This window comes from Amyelois transitella, chromosome 2 (genome assembly GCF_032362555.1).
Source record: "Amyelois transitella isolate CPQ chromosome 2, ilAmyTran1.1, whole genome shotgun sequence".
Classification (NCBI taxonomy): domain Eukaryota; kingdom Metazoa; phylum Arthropoda; class Insecta; order Lepidoptera; family Pyralidae; genus Amyelois; species Amyelois transitella.
The window spans coordinates 11,943,281-11,962,676 of NC_083505.1; the positions used below are offsets into that span (position 1 = coordinate 11,943,281).

General features: G+C 35.0%; 1 non-coding gene across 1 annotated transcript in view; it reads right to left on the minus strand.

The window, feature by feature from the left end:
- The window catches only part of LOC106128976 (uncharacterized), a 236,592-nt gene that overhangs the window by 125,720 nt on the left and 91,476 nt on the right, over positions 1 to 19,396 (minus strand). Inside the window, exon 3 of the transcript XR_009656993.1 lies at positions 9,904 to 9,960. This is a non-coding gene — a transcript (uncharacterized LOC106128976). The remainder of the gene's footprint in view (positions 1 to 9,903; positions 9,961 to 19,396) is intronic.

The following is a 19,396-nucleotide window of genomic DNA, read 5'->3' on the forward strand; positions in this document are numbered from 1 at the left end:
CCATTGGAAAGAGATGGAGTGGAACCTATTCATTTTTCTATTGGTGCCGGGAACCACACGGCACACGGTATGTGTATGTGTGGTTAAAAATTTTTATCTAATTGAACGGAGAAAAATATTTAACAAGCTTCTGAAGGAAATAAAATCTAGTTGTATCAATTAAATCAGTAAAGTCTGCTGAATATTCTGGCACTTTCTGTGGTGTAATTTATCGTCTAGGAAGCGGTCTCATTCGCCACACGAGATTAATGGCCGACCTACACAATTGCGTTATCAGTTTGTCGATGGACAGATTAGGTTTAAGTACTTGGTGACAATATTATGTAGGTACATACATAGATATAATCACGTCTATGTCCCTTGCGGGGTAGACAGAGCCAAGCTTTGAAGACTGATGAGCCACGTTCCGCTGTGTGGCTTTCTGATGACAATATTCTTGGTAGAATTTTTTGAAACACCATCATAAATCCATACAGCTATACATGGCCTTTCAGTCTTTTCAAGGCTGTCGGCTCTGTCTACCCCGCGAGGGATATAAACAGGACTATATGTATGTATGCCAAATACATTAACATACTTTATCAAACGGTAAAATACCATCGTCCGTAGGAGTCATACTTTCTCCCACACAATGCGAATGCACTAAGTATTATGCAAGAATGAAGCCATTATGATCCATATTAAAGGTATTGTCGTTCCTCTCATCGTAATTATAGTCGTTGTAAGATTTCTTCATTGTAAGCCATTGTTAGACAAAATGTCTTTTAACGTGACAAATCGGTGGGAGTATTCAACACTTTCATAATAACCGTTTCTAGATGTAATAGTTTGAGGTCAACAAAAAAGCATGCATAAATATATCACTTCTATGCTTTACGGGCTTTTTAAAAAGTCCCCATGTCAGCGATATCTAGATTATAATAAAGTCAGTAATAGAAAAAAGTAGTAGTCAATAGAAAAAATAAAAGGACCACTCCATCTCTCTCCCATGGATGTCGTTATAGCGACTAAGGGGTAGGCTTATAAAATTGGGATTCTTCTTTTTGGCGCTGGACTAGCGACCTGTCACTATTTGAATCTCAAATAGCTGAACGTGGCCTATCAGCCTTTTCAAGACTCTCTGGCTTTGTCTACCCCGCAACGGATATAGACGTGATTATATGTATGTATGTATGTACAAAGTCAGTGTATATTTTGAGCTGAGCTATGCACAACTCGGCGCTGTTACCATGAGTCACTGGTATCGAGGTCACGATAACGATAACAGAATGTATGCTGACTCTGAATTATAAATAACCTACTGTGCTTGTAATTTAATCGGAATTCCTTACACAGAGCACGGAACGCAGCACCGATACCTTTGGGTCTCCGTGCACCGGTCATTCAATTTTAGATTTTAATTTCGCCTGTTTTTTTTAGTAAAAAGGTATTTCCCTTCTCTTGCATACGTGGCATGGCACGCTAGGCACCTTATCGTGTGAAAAACTGTCGCTGTCTCGTTTTACGTCATTATAAAAAGCGAAACAGCGTTATTTTTTCGCGTGATTAAAACGGCGGCGCGCGTTTTGTGCTACGCGGGCTAGCATAGTCTTCTTCTTTCTCATTTTTTACGTGTTCCTCACTTTTCTCTAGAAGTCAATAGTCTCTCTTTTCTCCAGATATATATACTCTAATTATTCTCTGTGATATAAGTGCAACGATGCTATAAGTGTAGAATGCAACGATGACTGATCCACAAAAATACCACTGAAACTTCTCACTAACGTGGAAGAAAAATATACTCACGGGTTCAGAAAATTTAAATTTAAAATGATAGAATACTCGGTGAGATTGTTAATCTTTTTTTTCTAAACAAAAATATATTATTATTCACAATATAAAGCTGCAACGTGCTCAACTAAAAGTCTCTTAACATTTCACCCATAACACCTAAGCGATAAACAATAGCCTACTGAAATTCAAATTAAATAAATAGCATCATGAAATATTAACACTGAGATAAGGGCTGGTGCACACTCGAGAGATATTTAAATGGATGCGCGGGCGCCGTGGCCTGAGAGAGGTCGAAAGTGTGGATTCTGCGGCTTGTGTTATGTTAAACTATGCCGCGATGCTACGCTAGAGATGTGACTGGTGTTGTGGATTAAATGATAAGAGGAAGCGGGTAGATAGCTTTTTAATAAAAACCTACTTGTAATAATACGTACATAAAATCGCGCCTCTTTCCTAGAGAAGGCAGCAACTACATCCTTTGTGATATTTTTTCTTGTGTAATATTTGAAATCCTACTACTATTATAAAGGCGAAAGTTTGTATGGGTGTATGGATGTTTGTTACTCTTTCACGCAAAAACTACTGAACCGATTACCATGAAATTTGGTATGTAGGTAGCTGAAGACCCAGAATAACACATAGACTACTTTTTATCCCAGAGTTCCCGCGGGATTGATAGGGTTTCCATGCGGACGAAGTCGCGGGCGGCCTCTAGTATATAATAATGTTTAAACATTTTCATTTTTCATGGAATTTAAAATGATGACAACGATAACCAGATGCAATTTTTTCAATAGTTCCCGTTATCAAATCTTGATAGTATAGCAATGGAATTTTCTCGAAAGTTCGACTAAATAATTTTAAACAGAATCATGAATAATGGATCATAATTAGCTCAATATGTGACCCGACGTAAAGAAAACGATGACGAAGAACAGACTTGAATAATCGTTGAACAAACACAAAATTAAGAAATTCATATCACACACCTGATACCTATTACATACATACATATGGTCACGTCTATATCCCTTGCGGGGTAGAGAGAGCCAACAATCTTGAAAAAACTGAATGGCCACGTTCAGCTATTTGGCTTGACAGGTTGCTAGCCCATCGCCTAAAAAAAGCCTATCCCTTAGTCGCCATTTACGACATCCATGGGAAAGAGATGGAGTGGTCCTATTCTTTTTTCATAGGTGCCGGGAACCACACACATACCTATTAGTTTAAAAGATTTTTCTCTTTTTATTACTTTTCATTACATTTTAAAGTTTCAATGAACATAATCGCTACCGCTCATCGCTGCCTCTCATCGCTTGCGGGTGTCCACTGCAAATGGACGCATCGTGGCGCATACAAAAGCGAACCTCACAGGTGTATGTGATCGGATAGGCATTATATATGTGCATACTTTGCAGCGCTGTTATTTTAAACACCTCGGGTTGCGGAAGATTGTGGGAAAGTCTTGGGATAAATAGAATGCTTTGATACATATATGCATTAAATCACGCCTTTATTTGTTTTTTACAATTTTCAAAATACGCTCAAGTTTTCATACATACATCTACTTATATACAAGGGCCTCATGAAGTCAACTCGAATGTGTGGCTACACTAACATACATACATACATACATACAGGGTGACTTTTAATTCAACTGCATAAATTTAACTGTTAAGTTTACTCATCTAAAGGATATTAAAAAACGTTTAAAGAAAATTATCGGTTCATATTTCAGAAAGTACGAAAAAAAATAAAAGTATTAATATCCACGATTTTAAATACGTCATATCACCCCGGCCGGCGGAAAAGCGACGCGTAAGATTCAGAGGTCAACGACACAATTCATTCAGCTGAACGATCTCGACAACTCTGTACTTTACTTGATCTTGATACTAGAAAAATAATTTATTTTTCAGACATTTATTTACATGTTTAGTTTTAATTTCTTTTTGAATTATTGGTCTGTATTAAAGCGTGTGACGTAGTTTTTGAGGGCTTTTTAAATGTGAAAATGATGACATTTAATTTAAATAAAAATCAAACGGCTCAGAAGCATGGGTATTGTCTATGTTTAAAAGGATGCAGTTGTTTTAAATGTCACCCTGTATAGCCACGTATAGGTATATCCCTAACGGGGAAGACAGAGCCAACAGTCTTGTTAAGACTGAAAGGCAACGTTCAGCTGTATGACTTTATGATGAAATTGACATTCAAATAATGGCAGGTTGTTAGCCCATCGCCTACAAGAGGAATCCCAAGTTTATAAAGCATATTACTTAGTCGCCTTTTACGACATCCATGGGAAACATATGGTTCTATTCTAAAGTGCCGAAAACCACACGGCGCTGCCAGAAACCACGTGGTTATCCTAAACTCGGCAAAGGCTGCAAATAGTCAACATATCTCCGCAACTGTACGTACATAGTTGACTGAAGTATTTCTGAAAGAGTTATGCGTTGATACAAACTTGTACCAGGAACTTCCGGATGATGCTGTATGTTGCTAAAATGTGTGGTGGGTCATTCCTTTGATGTGGGTAGTTCATTATATTTATGTAAGTCACATTTATTTTATGTTAAAGCTGGTTTAATCCCCAAAATAAATGAATGATAGCATGTTTTTTTTATGTTTGTATATATGTTTGATGTTAATGCAATAAGTGATGACATAATTTTTAATTAAAACTGTGTAACTGTGCTTGCGCTTTGTAGCGAAAGTCAATTAAATTATAAGTGATACCTTGTATACTTATTTGAAAACATACAGATTTCATTTCGTTATAAAAAAATATTCAAATACTATTTGTATATTTTTTTACGAAGTCTTAAGATCGCTACGTTAAAAACGAACAATCAGCTATGTCAGGACTACAAAAGCATACTTACAAATTGTGTTTCACATCAGTAAAAATTTAAATACTAGCCTATTTCACCCCCGCATTACAATTTAAGTGCAACTTGACGATAATTACGAGTACTTGCAAAATTTCAAACCAAAATAATAGCTCGTTGTCCATAAAACATGGACATAATTACACAACAAACGAAGTTAAATATAAACTCTTGTACGTAAATGTATTGGCAACAAAAGGAGAAAACATTTCAAAACTTTGAACAAAGACGTTGGAAGTTAAAGAACCACAGGCGTATCGAGACTTTGTAGTGTCACCATGATTGTTCAATTTTGTATTTTTTCCGGATTTAATTATAAAGAAGATTCAAGTTTTTGTTATAATTTTCCGTTAGTTAGTAAGTTTTTGAAAAAGAAATGAATAAAACTGGAATTCTTTAGATAAACTTTTTTATATTATTTTGTATTTCCAAGATAGATTTTTTTACAGAGCACTTAATTGTATTTTTTTTTCTTGAACAGCGTTGCAATCAATGAAGTATATTTGATTTCAATTTCAATTCAAAATTGAAGGCATAATTTTTCTGAATGACTGTTTGTTATTTTTCGAGATATTAATTATTATAAGTGGTTTTTGGGTTATTAAAGTGTGCAGTTACGTTAAACCTGCAAGTAAAGAAAAATCCATATTTCCCAGTTTTCAACTTAAAATCTGGTGACACTAAAAATGCTTTTTGTAAAACATACGATTCGTTTCCCTTCACGCGTGACTTTATTCAAATTGGTCCGACGAAAATATGTACAGTGAAAGTTAGACACATAAGTATGTATTCCTAGTTACATTTTATGACTGATGAATCTATAATTCCGTACTAATATTAATAGATTTGTCTATCTGTAACATTTTTGATATCTGCAGTGCCGTGTAGTTCCCGGCACCATCTCTTTTCCATGGATGTCGTAAAAGGCGACTAAGGGATAGGCTTACAAACGTGGGATTCTGTTTTAGGCGATGGGTTAACAGCCTGTCACTATTTGAATCTCAATTCTATCATTAAGCTGAACGTGGCCATTCAGTCTTTTTAAGACTGTTGGCTGTGTCTACCCCGCAAGGGATATAGACGTGACCAAATGTTTGTATGTTTGTTTTGTAACGTTTTTACGGCTGAACAGTTGAAACTATTTTAATTCGTTGGCTGACCAAAGTCCCTTTGACTCTAGTGACTATAGCTTTTATCAAGCCCGTTAGATATAAACACATGATATTTGTATGAATGATAAATTTAGGATAGAGTTTTAAAAATATTCAGATGCAAAATTTTGGCTCACTAGTGCCATTTCAAAGCATCAGTTCCGCGCGTGACCGGCACTAATGTAGAATTTTCTTGTGGTCACAATACTCGTTCATTGTTCAGACGGTTCGGTTATTGTTCATATTTGCTAAGGTAATTACGCATTGTATTTACGAGTATATAACGATGAGAAAATATGCAAAATGCAAAATATCTTAACTGCAAACTGACACATAACAAAGTGGATTATCAGTTGGTATATATAAGAAGTAGAAGCAATAACTTACTATAATGCTACCGATTTTTTTTTATACGATTTATTAAAAAATCATACCCCTTTTCCGAAGAAGTAGGCAGGGACTAAATGTACTAAATAACTAAACTTCGTTTGCTTTATCCGCAATCTTTTTATGAAAATTATTTTTTTAAGCTTATGGTGACTGTTGACATCCATTGACATGACTAAACATATTTTAAATTTCATCAAAATCAGACCTACGGTTTGAAAGTTATCGCATTACAAACATACAAAAAATTTATTTCCTCAAATTGACAAGACGATCGAATGACGAGACAACATTTCGCATGCGTTCCGCGTCAAAACTGCGCACGCGTCGAATTAATGCGCATTTCTTGTTCTTCGTATTGACACGTTGTTTTTTGTTACCAATATCTGTCCTTGTATGTCACTGGTAAGTGTTAATGTGTTTATTTCATATTTTGTCAAGCGTTTATAAGTATTGATACAATTACAAGAATTCCATTCATTTTTTACTTGATTTTAAATTAACTCTTACCTTTGTCCCAATATTGAGTAGTTATTATTACATAATATGAGCTTTTTGTTATAACTAACTTTAGCAACTACGTGTATTTTTTTAAGGATATATATATTTTTTGTACAGATTTATATTATGACATTGTCATTGAAGGTTATTTTTTATTAACCAGCTGTTTAGCTTACTGATTAAATAGTATAATGCAACGCAAAAGTTTAAAATCAGTTAAAAATACGCTCACCATTTTCTTTTGTATGTAAACAGACATGATAATCATTTTAAGAAAACTGTTATGTACGACAAAGAATATTATTACAATTCTTCTCTATTTTCTCTAGTTAAGTGGTCATCCTGAATCTATTTACAATACGTAACAGTATTCAATGTACACTCTGAACAGAATAAATTTGGAATAACATTATACATACAGCCACTCTTGGGGATGGATTCGGAATCATTGCGAGGCGTATCGTATCACATTCAGTGGAGCACCCTTTTTATTTAGCTCATTTCTTTTGATATTGTCAGGGTTACGTTCGTGTTTTGTATATTAGATTAAATAGATGGCCGTTTTTTTATTAACTTTTTTTTTAATGTAATAACGCTTATGAATTTACGTGGATGTTATTCATTTATTTAGGTAATAAAAAATCTCAATTTCATCATTATGCCATAGTACTTACTGAATGTGGCTTTGCAGTCTTTTTGAATTTTTAGCTCTGTCTAACTAAAGACGTGATTTATTTGTTTCGTCAACCCCGTAAAGGCTAAGGCCGTGATAATATGTAGGGTAAAACTGGGTAATATGCCCCACTTTATTTGAAAATCAAATAAAACAAAAATGGTAAAAGATATGTTAGAGATCTTTATTTAGGATCAATATTTAGCATTTTGATAATGTTATGACAACATCTTAATCTAATAGGAACGTTACTTACTTAAATAATAATAATAAAAAAAAAAACCTTAGGTGGGGCGTTTTGTAAAGCACCTATCAGCTAATATGCCTCACTCGTATTATAAAATGCCCCGGCTTATAAAAAATGCCCCAGTGATTGTTTGTGTGCGTAAATTAAATCAAAAAATGAAAATAACAACGTCTTTTGACTAAACACAAATATTGGGGCTCATACATTAGGTATATCTTCCATCAGTCTTTAAAATCTTACATTAATTGAAGTACTTATGATACTGAGATAATTAAAAAAAATTTGAACCATACCATTAACGATAAATAAACAACTTTTTAACATAAAATAAAAGCTTTGCAGTTTTCTAATGAAATAAACCAGGTTACAAAAATATCAAAAAGAAAATTATAGTAAAAAAAGAAGAGAATTAGTAGCTTTTTTTCTTCATAGCTTCCCTCTTAGCTTTTTGTCCACAATTCTATTCTAATTCTAATTCTAATTCTGCACTTGTTTTCATCCAAGTCTTTCTTCTTCAGACGTACTAACTTCATCATCCATTTCTTGTACTTACTCAGAAGACGACGAATAAACTACTTTTTTTATCTAACCTATCTTTGGCTTTTTTGTATATGTTCAATTTTAGATTTCTTACTTGTATCATCTTGATCATTGAGTCATCATTTTCTGATATATTGGCGGCATCTTGTTTTTTATTACTTTTATCGCTTCTTGTTTTTTCAAATATTATTTTCTTGACTCTTTTAGCCTGTATAAATGTTTGAATTTGATCATTCTCAGAGGTTTAATTTTCAGACCCATTTGACTTATTATATTCACATATACCCTTTGCTTTCCCTGATTTTCCTTTCTGTGCTCTTGATTGTTTTTTTTTAAGATTTTTAGCTTGATCTGTGTTTTCGTCTTCAGAAATATCCGTCATATCGGGATCTTTATTCTTAGTTGCTTTTATCTCTCCAGTCTTTTTTCCTTTTGCTTTTTTGGTTAAGACTTTTTCTTTAGGTTAAACTTTTGGTTTTCTTTTCTCAATATTTCCTGTAGACGTAAGGACAATAGCTTTTTGTTTTCTCTTTGCAGACAGTACGGGAACTGGATGAATCGTACTTAAAAGCTTGGTAGGTGTTTCTTGAGTTTCGGACGATTCGTCTTTCTGAGGTGTTTTAGACATAATAACCGCTTTCACTGATGATGGTCCTGGCTTAGATACATTGTCAAATAGTTCGTTCAAAAACATCGTTCATTTTTATGTTGTTTAGATACTGGGGCATTTTATAAAATGAGTAGTGGGGCATTTTTTCAAATTTGATTTTTAATATGCCCCATCACACTTAAGGTCGCAATTTCCAGGTCATAACGCTGACTGCAACAAAACAATATAGCCTATTAATGTGTATTTACAGCAGTATAGGTCAATTCAACACAACTATAACAGCAATCAATATTTATGAAAACATTTGCAACTTACCACAAATTATTTCGACGCAAAAAAACATTATTTATCAATATTTTCTAATCTGACGGAGAAATCACGCGTGCATTGCAGCCATGTTGTCGGGCGACTAGTGGCTACTCGCGTCTCAGTGGTAGCGCGCATAGCTTTGTTTGTGTGCGTAATAAGTGAGTAGGGCGTTTTGTCAACTGAGGCGTTTTACCTAGTTTTACCCTATGTGTATGTAGAAAAAAATTGTGAAATAAAAAAGATGAAGTTAAGCAAATGCAAGTTTAAATAATGCCTTTTCAATCTTGCCCTGAAAATATATGCAATGTAGAGATTACATTGTCTGTATGTTATTTTTCCGAAAACCGTATAGAGAAATAAATAAGTATAAATAATTTACGTATGAGTGATGAGTGAGACAAGATAATTAAATAACAAAGGTAATATTTTTGTGTGGTTCCCGGCACCAATACAAAAAAGAATAGGACCACTCCATCTCTTTCCCATGGATGTCGTAAAAGGCGACTAAGGGATAGGCTTAAAAACTTTGGATTCTTTTTTAGGCATGGGTTAGCAACCTGTCACTATTTGAATCTCAATTCTATCATTATGCCAAATAGCTGAACGTGGCCATTCAGTGTTTTCAGGACTGTTGGCTTTGTCTACCCCGCAAGGGATGTAGACGTGACCATATGTATGCATTATGTAGGTAACATTTTTTTCTACTAAAGTTTTTAACTACAAGTTCTAGGTTCGCATGAGCATAGGGGTAATTTCATTCAATTAATGTTAGCGGTATGGTATTAAATCGCTTATTAATAGTAGTTAAAATTTCTTACTTTGCATAGCTGAGGGTTCAGTCTCCGTCACTTCTCAACCTCGGATGCTGTAGAGATCTGGAAGCAAGGAAAAAGATGGTTATTACTCGTTTTCAACATATAATCACGTCTACATCTCTTGCGGGGTAGACAGTGCCAACGGTCTTGACAAGACTGAAGGGCCACGTTCAGCTGTTTGGCTTTATATTGGAATTGAGATTCTAACTTTCTGAGATTCTGACAGGTTGCTAGTCCATAGCCTACAAGAGACTTTTACTACATCCATTGGAAAAATAGGGAGTGGTTTTATTGTAAAGTGTCGAAAACCACACGGCAAATTACTTCTATTCAATTAGCAATAAGTAAGATGACGCCTCTATCAAGGATATGAACCTGGGAAAGGTAAGCGCCAAAGGGAAGGTGCTTTTGGGCGACCTAACTTTTGGGCTATGACTAAACATACTTAATGTTTCACGTCCTTATCTCTTAAATTTAAGACAGAGTTATTTTCCGCAAGACTTAAATAAAGGTCACGTTATGCATGATACAAATAAGATTCAGAGAAAGTAACAGTTAGCTACATCGTCGTCTAAAAAAATTAATTTATAAGCCTTTCTCTAGACTGACTTATAAAATTGCGCGTAGAGAGTTCAATTTCGCAATTTAACCATCTTCTGTAGTATCGCGCGACAAACTATCGCTGTCTCGATTCCCGTCATAATAAAAAGCGAAACAGCGATGGTATTTCGCGCGATAAAAACGTCATCGCGCGTACCATACTACGGCGGCAGTATTGCTATCTATTCCGTGACGGATCTACTTCATATTAAAATCTTAACCGTCAAAACCTTATATGTTTATTAAGGCACAAAAAGAGAGACAGTCATCTATTCTCATTAGCAAACATAATTTCCACTGACTTAATATCACGGAAGGGTTTCCCACCATTAGACGGGCTCATTAGTAGGCACCAAAATAAAGCTGGCAATATAAAAGAATGACGTGGCACTTCAGCCCCTGGACTTTTCCCCGGATCAAGGGAAAACTGGGTCGTGTGCCCCGGGCAGAGAACAAATGGGGGCGCCGAATTTTTTAAGGTCAAATAATGAATGTGTGAAAGAATACGTATTAACACGACTGTGATCGTCGTACGAGCAAGATATAGCCCAAATTATATGATTTTTGGTAATTGTTTTGGATGTAATTAATTATCTTTAAAAACAGAGTGTAAGTAGTAAATGTCATGATTTAAGCATTCAATAATAGTCGCTTTATATTTAGACAACAATGTATTAAATATATATTAATAAAAAAACTCTCTTTTTAGTAATGTATTAATGCTGATGTGAAAAATAATCAGAACAAACAAAGACGATTTAATTTTATTTAATTGGAGTTACCTAATATTACACCAATTATATACCCTGAAAATAAAAATGGCAGAAACTTGAAAACGAACATCATATCAAGATAGAGAGTACTAGTACAAAAAGAAAGTAGGTACTCGTGAGAACAAAAAAGTAATTAACGGGGGGATCCATCTGTGTCCTGTGCCCCGGTGCGAAACACTGCTAGGCCCGGCACCGCCTGGACTATTCATCACGGAATATTGCTCGGTTGCTGGTCTGAAAAATGTACGCAAATTGAGGGCCCTTTTTTCGCCTCCGGCCTGAATAGGATACGAATTCTTTCACTTGATATGATGAATGCGCCGGTTGCTTTATATATTTTTTTTTGTTTCTTGCTTCATAATTAAAATTAACTAAGAAATACCGTATGAGTTTTGTTTACGTAACCAAAAATGCTAGACGTCGCAAGTGATAACATATTATCAGGATTTTTTTTTATCTCAATTTTTTTTTTTTTTTTTAGTTTGTAAATACTACGCCACTACTACTTTTAAGACAAACAGCTGAACTCTGTCTACTCCGCAAGGAATAAAGACGTGATTAGATGTTTGTATGTATCAACACTACAGGTATTAAACGCGCACGCAACGTACCTTTATATCATCTCGGACGTTTCGAATCATAGTTTGAAATTAGTTTTTTTTTTTCATTTTTCAAGTGTTATATGGAATTTCTATTGTACCTATTTCTATGGTCTTAATAATAATTCTGTGGTAAAATAATGTGGAGCGCGAAATGTACAAAAATGCTCGCGGCATGAATAGGGTTAAAGGGTCGAATTCTTCCCGAGTGTAAGTTTTGCACGCAAGGGTTATAAAGTTGTTCGCGCACTGAAGAATCCGACAAAGTACGACAAAATGGTCGGGGCAAAGAATAGGGGCGATTCTTGTGCTATTAGACCCTGTCTGTATGTTAAATATTAAGACGTGACATGTACTTAACTAAATAAAAACACTTTATTGTTGTATTTTCACTTAGTTACTTAACTAAAATGTTATTTATTAATATCATATTTCGCAAATAAAATTTGGCAAAAGAAGAACAAGAATTTGACAAATATGTCATTTTATATATAAGAAGAGTGTGGAGGGAAAGGTCGGAGTGGGAAGGCCTAGACGAACGTATCTTGATCAAATTAAGGACGTCCTGGCAAAAGGTCAGGTCAAGAGTACCCGAAACCGTTGAGATTACCTACATGAAGAGGGTTTTGAATGTGGATGAAGCGAAAGAAGTATGCAGAGATCGTAGCAAGTGGAAAGATGTAGTCTCTGCCTTCTCCTCCGGGAAAAAAGGCGTGATTTTATGTTTATGATTATATGTATATATAAACATCTTCTGGTGTATTTTTTGCACACGTATCATAGTAATGGTTCTCATACGAAGGACTTAAACTCAATTATCAGTATTTTATCCTGTCATTGCAGATAACAAACTATGTCCGAGCAATGAGAGACATTATTTTTTGCTAATGAAAGAACTTTTCCCACAAGAACTGCACGATAATAACCGTAAAATAAAAATATATAAACATTGATCATTCACGATTTGTGTAAGTAGTAAAAGAACACACAAATACTTATTATCTTGATCTGAGCCGTGCGACAACTTGACAACGGCGTTTGGTACAAGTCACAAGAATATGTTTGTTTTTTAAACTCTTTATTGCAAATAAAAAAAAAAAATTAATAAAAAAACAGAAAACAGTCATTTGATTTAGAAGAATATGTACAATGTATATATAATGTAATGTCTTTTTGTTTTGTCTTCCGTCGTGTACATAGGATGTTCCCGATGAATTTTAAGACTGAAGTGTATGTGCATTAGTATAAGAGTAAAAGAGAAGGAAGTGTCGTCTTTAGAACACAGTCACAACAGATTCAAAAACAATTTGTCATTTTTAACATACATATTATTCCAATTTCTACGATCTGAAACTTACAGAGATATGACTAAATAAATAAATATATACAGGACAAATTACACAGCTAAAGTACCTAAGCCTCGAAATAAGTACCTACTTACGATACGATACTTGTGTATTTTATAATAAATACTTATATAGATAAACATCCAAGACCCAGGCCAATCGGAAAAAGTTCGTTTCTCATCATGCCGGATTTGAACCCGGGCCCTCCGGCGTCACAGACAAGCGTACAACCGCTGCGCCACAGAGGCCGTCGAATCGCTTGTGACTTGTGCCACTCCCCAACCAGTTTCGCCTTAGCGGGTCTCCGTCTCATCCCACCTGGCTGATTCATACATTATCATACAACCGACTCGTCCGGCCACATTTCACTCGTACAAATGTTTAAATTAACGCTACCCGCGATGTCTCGTATTTTTTAATTATAACACAGCTGTTGTGGGCACAGAGCCGACGATTAATAAATTAAACATGGTTGAACTTGTGTCGTCTTGATCTCATGAATTTTTGATAGATGACTGTACAGAAAATTCTTGTTCATACATATAATAGTTAAGCGTAATTATAAGAGGAGATTCAATACAATATTAACAAATGTATAATACATATAAACATACATATGTATAATCACGTCTATATCCCTTGCGGGGCAGACAGAGCCAATAGCCTTTAAAGACTGATAAGCCACGTTTAGCTGTTTGGCTTAATGATAGAATTGAGATTCAAATAGTGCCAGGTCGCTAGCCCATCGCCTAAAAGAAGAATCACAAGTTTATAAACCTATCCCTTAGTCGCCTTTTACGACATTCATGGGAACGAGACGGAGTGGTCTTATTCTATTTTTTTATTGGTGACGGGAACCACACATAATAAATATTGAGTTATAAATACCCTGCGTATTCTAGCAAAGTATTATTCAGTAACAGAAACAAATATGAGAACCTCCTATTATTTAATTTAACAATAGTTAAGACCTGTTTTTATCAAAGCTGTGTTTAAAAATATAACAATTTTAATTCCTACGCGAGGTATCCGATGCCTTTTAATTAACCATTTGTAAATAACGAGTTATATTTTTGTTTTTTTTCGTGTTAACTAGTTTTTATGTGTATTGTGATTGAAAAATTAGGATGTCTAATGTGGGCACTTAAATACTTAAAATTCATCAAACAAATCTTCAAAAATCTAAATTCACTTGTGTGGTCAAAATCATTGGTCATTGACCTTTAGCCCCGTCAATTAAAGAGGATGATCCATAACTCATTGGCACCGGCAGTAGCGTAATTATCGCTATGGATCATGCGCATAACGGTATCGTGACTAGGTTATTATAACTAACTGGATTTGAAATTGGAACCGTTGTGATTTTTGCAGTTCAATTGCGGATAATGTTGCACTAAATTGATGTTGTTGTAAGTAATATTGCAGTGTAGTTTGTGTCGACGCTTTTTTAGTTGCGCTATTGAACTGTAGTATTTAATTGTAGTAAAATCATGGTATCCAATGTTAAGTAATTAAACACGCATCATAGTCTGCGACATACGGATAATCTGGTTTATTTCGCGTTCCTCTGGGAATTTAAGAAAGTTCCTTCTTAGTGCTGTTCAATATAAATACATAGTCACGTCTACATCCCTTGTGGGTAGACAGAACCAAGAGTCTCGAAAAGACTGAAAGGGCCACGTTGGCTTTATGATGGTATTCAACATTTCATACAATACATACATACATACATATAGTCACGTCTATATCCCTTGTGGGGTAAACAGTCTTGAAAGGACTGATAGGCCACGTTCAGCTTTTTGGCTTGATGATAGGATTGAGATTCAAATAGTGACAGGTTGCTAGCCCATCGCCTAAAAGCAGAATCCCAAGTTTATAAGCCTATCCCTTAGTCTCATTTTACGACATCCATGGGAACGAGATGGAGTGGTCCTATTCTTTTTTTTATTGGTGCTGGGATCCACACGGCACTACATACAATATACATGTCAAATTTCAGCCATTTGTCCACTTGCCACGTTCTCTGAATACATTTTTCGCTTCATCCACATACATAACTCTCTTCATGCAAGCTCGGCGGTTTCGGGTACTCTTGACCTTTTGCCAGAACGTCTCCGATTTGATCAAGGTACATACAAACGTCTAGTTATGATAAGTACTTTAGTATAATCTTAGTCTCACTATAATCGTGGTGTGTAGTTCAATTTCTCAAAATTATCCACGTAATTACATGTGATCTGCAATGAGATGTTACTTACGAGTAATTACATATAATTATAGCCATGCACGTAATTATAGATTACTGTATTAATGGCTATGATTGCTGTTATTGCTTGTTAAGAGATATATGTAATTGATATTAACGCCATTATACTGTATTTTTTTAAACATACATACATACATATAATCACGTCCATATCCCTTGCGGGATAGACAGAGCCAACAGTCTTAAAAATACTGATAGGCCTCGTTTAGTTGTTTGGCTTAATGATAGAATTGAGATAAAAATAGTGACAGGTTGCTAGTCTGTCGCATAAAAGAGGAATCTCACGTTTATAAGCCTATCCCTTAGTCGCCTTTTACGACATCCATGGGAAAGAGATGGTGTGGTCCTTTTCCACACGGCACTTTTTTAAAACTGTCGCATAAAAATCTCGTAATAGTTAAATAGATGAACTAATTTCATTATGATTTTTAGTTTCAAATTCTAGTGTTGTTGTATTTTCGGTCACACGTAACAGACTATCCCTTACGGGATAGGTAGAGTCGATGTTCATAAATAAAGCCACGTGTAGCTGGATTTAATGGTGAAAATATGATTTAGTTGTAGGAACAGCTGTAGTCTTTTCAAGACTGTTGGCTCAGTCTACCCCGGTAGCGATATATGCGCGATTGTACGAGTGTGTACCTATGTTTGAAGCACAGGTGACTGGGGTTTAGTTGTTGGCCTGTAGAATAATTTCTTATTTATATGCTCTCCGTTTATAAATTTTACAAGCAGGTTGCAGACACTGTCTTTTTTGCTATCAGAATATAAAAATAAATTTTAAGAAAAAAAAAATAGTTATGTTTGAAATAGTATAATAACGAAAAGTGAACCAGCGGTTTGGCTAGGATGCATATACATATCAAGTTTACGGGGTAGATGATGGATAGCCAGAAATCCCAAACAAAAAAACTGAAAGACCACTTTCAACTGTATGGATAACGATATTATTAATAAACTATTTCTTTTAAATTCAAAGCCAAAGTCAATAAATAGTAAATAGGTATTTTTTTCAACACGACCTGACTGGGAAACGAACCCGAGACCATGGTGCTATTTACATAAAACAAAACACAAATTGCTACATACAAAACAAATTAACCAATCAGAGAATGCTATAAAGAAACTAACCAATCACTGATTGGATTCAGATGTTGGACTTTCAATCAGATATTTAGATGAGTTCCGTCTTCTGCAGTAATATGATTGATTCTGATTCCAATTTATCGAAATGCAGTTAAATCGATTAAGCATCGGTTTTAGGCGAAATTGCCGAATGGAAATTAGCAGATGAAATAGGATTTGCAGGTCTGGAAATTTTCTCTTTAGATGGAATATTTCGATTTGATTGGCTTTGGGAATTGATGGGACTATTATCACGAAAACAATTTTATTCATCGGGTTTTGCTTTCGTGACTTGACAATTTAATTTGAAATAATATTATACTAGTATACGTTTTGTATAACGTTAAATATTAACTTAACCTGAGCGATGTTCGCTCAGTGGCGTTGTCTTAAACTTTGTTTAAGTTTTTGTATATATTTCATGCACATATGTACGACTAGAGGCCGCCCGCGACTTCGTCCGCATGGAACTCTGGGATACTTTTTAGCCTATGTGTTATTTTGGGTCTTCAGCTCACTACATACCAAATTTCATCGTAATCGGTTCAGTAGTTATTGCGTGAAAGAGTAACAAACATCCATATTGACATCACAAACTTTCGCATTTATAATATTAGTAGGATGTAAGACAATTTAAAACATTAAGATTTTACTATACCTAAATGTATAAAAATGTGTCGTACGTAAACTACTCGAATACATCATGAACTTTTATTACGTCGCATTCAATAAACATAATTTCGCCGATACACCCCGAATGTAGCTCGGAAAATGGAGACGCATAGTTGTTATAGCGGACGAATGAACTGAGGAATTCTCCATTTCTCAAATTTATGTCCGCACGGAAAATATATCGTCGGGTAACTGGCACAATTCACGTGCAGGTATTCGAAAAACCGATGCCGCATTTGACAACGGGAGATTGCATCTATTCTGAATTTTATTTTATTTAAAAACACAGCCGGGGAAACTTGGCATGGATAAAAGTTTGGTAGCGGTGCACGTACGTAACTGAGCCGTATATATATACGAGTGTACGATTCTGTAAGCCAGACGCAGGCAGACTGGCCTTGCATGCTAAGCAGGATCGATCGTAGCTCGTAGTCGTAAGAGCTGTCAAAAAAAAAACTAAATTGTGGTCGTTTTTTTAAAAAATATATGTTCGATTTTGCGATACTGGCTGGATTTGAAAAAATTGATTCGAAATTTCGATGTCAAAAAAAAATAATAATTTGTGGTCGTTTTAAAAAAAAAAAATGTTCGCTTTTGCGATACTGGCTGGATTTGAAAAAAATGATTCAAAATTTCGAATAAAATTAAGAATAAAATTTAAAAAATTTCTACATTTAAATCAATGTGGACCTAAGAACGTTCACAGGGATGTTAAGCTTGCCCAAAAGAACGTTCAACATGACATGACATGACATGACATGACATGACATGACATGACATGACATATGATCACGTCTATATCCCTTGCGGGGTAGACAGAGCCAACAGTCTTGAAAAGACTGAATGGCCACGTTCAGCTATTTGGCTTAATGATAGAACCGAGATTCAAATAGTGACAGGTTGCCAGCCCATCGCCTAAAAGAGGAATCCTAAGTTTATAAGCCTATCCCTTAGTCGCCTTTTACGACATCCATGGGAAAGAGATGGAGTGGTCCTATTCTTTTTTGTAATAGTGCCGGGAACCACACGGCACAGAACGTTCAAAGATACCAATAAATACGAGTATAATTAGCAATTACGCAATACGCACTCGCGACTGCTAACACGAATCACTCATACCCCAGGTCAATCTGACGACAAATAACATTAAGCCTCAGGACAAAACACTAAATGCTTAAATAATTCTTTACTGCACACTGAAATAATACATTTACATATATGTATATGGTCACGTCTATATCCCTTGCGGGGTAGACAGAGCCAACAGTCCTGAAAAGACTGAATGGCCACGTTCAGCTATTTGACTTAATGGTAGAATAATATAATACATTTAGTACAGAATATTCAATTATAAAAGTACAATAGGCGATTTTATAGCCACTGGACAACGGTAGTCATTCGATATGATATTGTTTTAAAAGTCTTACTTTTTTGATATATCGCAATCTCGTATCCGCCCATCTCGATATCAAAAGCGATTCGGCCTCGTTGGGCGCGGTTTTTATAACACACGAATGTTCCCAAGAGCCACTCGAACCGTGAAGAATGTAATACAGAACGGATGGAAGCCAGTGAAAAACCTACAATAATTCGGATCCGTGATATTACGACGGATTGTATGTTACGCCCGCATCTAATTTTCTTTTCAGATTTTATAGACGCAGAATTTGGCTGTTTGGTTATTGGTTTCAGTGCTTGCATTATTTGTTTATAGGTTTAGGTGCGTGCGTTCGAAAATTGAATTTAAATTATGTAATGAGCTCCTGGTTAATAATACGAAATAAGAACAAGGTTTTAAATTTATATTACAGATCTTCCTCTTTCGGTTTATTGAGATTTTTTGAAAATAGAATTCGATCCATATTGGTTGAAATAGAAAATAAATATGTAGGTATATTTAGCGTGTTTGTAAATTAATCTGTATTAATATACTTTATACTAAAATATATTCAATTTCGGCTTCACGCTTTAAATATTCAGCTAATTGCTATCAAATATTGTATAAGATACTGAGAAGGATATTTATTACGTCTCATACGTTTCAATTATAGTATAGGTGACAGAATTGCATTTGAGACAAAAGGAACAGACAGTTATCAGTGGGTTTATTATATA